The sequence below is a fragment of the Staurois parvus genome, unplaced genomic scaffold (genome assembly GCF_062004578.1).
Source record: "Staurois parvus isolate SC_StPar_1 unplaced genomic scaffold, SC_StPar_1.0 ptg000581l, whole genome shotgun sequence".
Classification (NCBI taxonomy): domain Eukaryota; kingdom Metazoa; phylum Chordata; class Amphibia; order Anura; family Ranidae; genus Staurois; species Staurois parvus.
In genome coordinates, this window is record NW_028318377.1 from 2,487,501 (window position 1) to 2,490,000 (window position 2,500).

The 2,500-nt window shown below is 38.9% G+C and overlaps 1 protein-coding gene across 1 annotated transcript in view; it reads left to right on the top strand.

Annotated features, from left to right (window-relative positions):
• Positions 1-2,500, top strand: part of FAM53A (family with sequence similarity 53 member A) — a 117,166-nt gene that overhangs the window by 4,167 nt on the left and 110,499 nt on the right. The gene's annotated exons all lie outside the window — the stretch shown is intronic.

Sequence of the window (2,500 nt, forward strand, 5' to 3'; positions counted from 1 at the left end):
ATATATATATATATATATATATATATATATATAAAATTAAAAAATCGTATGTTGGTGCTTGCTGTCCCATTCCACGACTTTTTTTTTTTTTTTTTATTGTAGAAACGAGTGATGATGGAAAATTGGTCTATTAAGTCGGCACTTTTTTTTTCATTTAACCTTTTTCGTCTGCAGTGTAGATCCATGTTTGTCCCACACGTTTAAATCTACTTGCTGTTGTCTGACTCGCTACCTCTGCTGGAAGTCTGTTCCAAGCATCAACTACTCCTTTGGTAAAATACTTTCTGCGGTTACGTTTGAACTTCTCACTGGTTTGAGGTCGTGTCTCTGCGTTCTTCATATCTGATCTCGATATTAGATCTTAGCTTCATTGTGAACACAATGCCTTCCTGTTTGGTATAGAAGTGAATTTTCCCTCCTGTACTTTGGCTCCTTGGCTGCAGGCTCATTCCAAGTTGCATGCCCCCCTTCTCTCCACCGTGTGGCGCTTTAATACAACAGCAGTGATATATTTATAGACAGACGCACTATTCTCCCTGTCATCTCCAGGGGATAGCTCAGAAAAAAAAAAGGGAGCGTGAGAAAGTTTAGTTAAAGTGCGGTCTGTGCGTGCGGTATAATTTGCGCTGTCGGTTTACGGCAGAAACAACCGTTCCTCGGTGTGACCAAAAGACACGGCAGAGTTTTTAAACGCTTTAAATAATCTGCTTTTACAATCGCGCCGTATCGTGTTGCAGTCTAGTAGTTGCAGATGTATCTAATGTGCTGGATTATAGAGCTGTCATTCTCGTTTCCTGCTTTGATCTTTTACTATAGAAAAATGCCTGCGGCTTACGTGGAATGATGGAGGAAGTTTTACGGCATGGGTGCCTCGGCGGTTTCAGTTTCATGGGCGTAGAGCAGTTATAGACAACCTTTGGCTTTTATGGGACTACAGAGCCCAGCATGGCTTGCTTGCAGGCATTCTGAAACTTCCACTTCAGCTAATGTAATGCATGTTTTTTTTTTTAATGTTAGGGTCACCATACACGTTACAATCTTTGTACAATCAACTTTAGATTTACCAAAAAGATGTAAAATAAGAAATGGCCTAAACTATACAATCATTTTATATTTAATCAGGCAGGCGGCAAATGTGATAGTTGTAGTAATTACTACAGTTTCTGCTGCAATGTTCAGTTTCATTTTAGGCTGCCTTCACATCCGAGTGTTCAGTGAACGTGAGAAAAACGCATTTCGCATTTGCGGTGCCATTCATTGTTGCACCCCAAACACGGTAAGCAGATTGGCAGATGTGAAGCTCAATGTGCAAAAAGGTACATGAGCTGCTTTGAGGCGTTTGTCGCATGTAGGGCAGCCCATTCATCTGAAAACGTGCGTTCACGAGATGCTAGGTGTGAACGCAGTCTTAGGCTAGCTTCACGCCTATGCAGTTTGCGTTTGATTCATTTCTGCAGTGCGTTTTGCAGTTTTCTTTTTTCAACTTGTTGCTGGGTAGAATAAAACGCAAAACACAAAAAATGCATCAACAACTCACTACATGCTTTTCTGCAGCATCTCCATTGAAGTCTATAAAACAAAAAAATGCAACATGTTGCCTTTAAAAAAAAGTCCCTGGCACTTTCCAAAAAAACACACCGGGTGAAAACGCAGAAATGTGAACCTATCCCATAGGAAATCATGTTAAATGAACTGTACTGTGTTTCTGGAAAACACATAGGTGAGAGCCTAGACTAAGAGCTTTGTTTTAAGCAGAAATAAAATACCTTAAAATATGCTGCTGTTTTGATTATCGGTGGGGAAACTACAGATCTCAGCATGAAGCCAGTCAACAAGGGGTGCTGGTACTTGTAGTTCTCCCCATCCAGAGGCATTTCTACCCCTCAGTCCAATTATTATTGTTATACAGGATTTATATAGCGCCAACAGTTTGCTCAGCGCTTTACAATATAACGGGAGACAATACAGCAACAATACAGTTCAATACAAGAGGGATAGGAGGGCCCTGATCCTGGGAGCTTACAATCTAGGAGACCAATGCCAAACATGAGCTTCCACTTGGTAGTGCTTTTTTGTTTAGTGTAGATAACTAAGAAAATAAATATATTGAAATTTAGAGATTGAGAAAGCAGTAATTTCCATTAAAAATCTGTGAAATTTAAAGATTAAAGTTTAAATTGAGAATTTTTTAAAGAAATAATTATTAAAGATTGAAATAATAAAAATAGAAATGAAAGACTGAAAAATAAAGATTGATAGTTTACAATTAAAGAATTGAAAATTAAAATTAAAAAAAATAAAAAGTAAAGATTGAAATTATTATACAGGATTTATATAGCGCCAACAGTTTGCTCAGCACTTTACAATATAATGGGAGACAATACAGCAACAATACAGTTCAATACAAGAGGGTTAGGAGCAGGGGTGGAGTGACAACTCATGGGGCCCCCAGGCAATAGGGGATCATGGGGCCCCTGTGTCCTTGTCCCCTTGTCCAAAC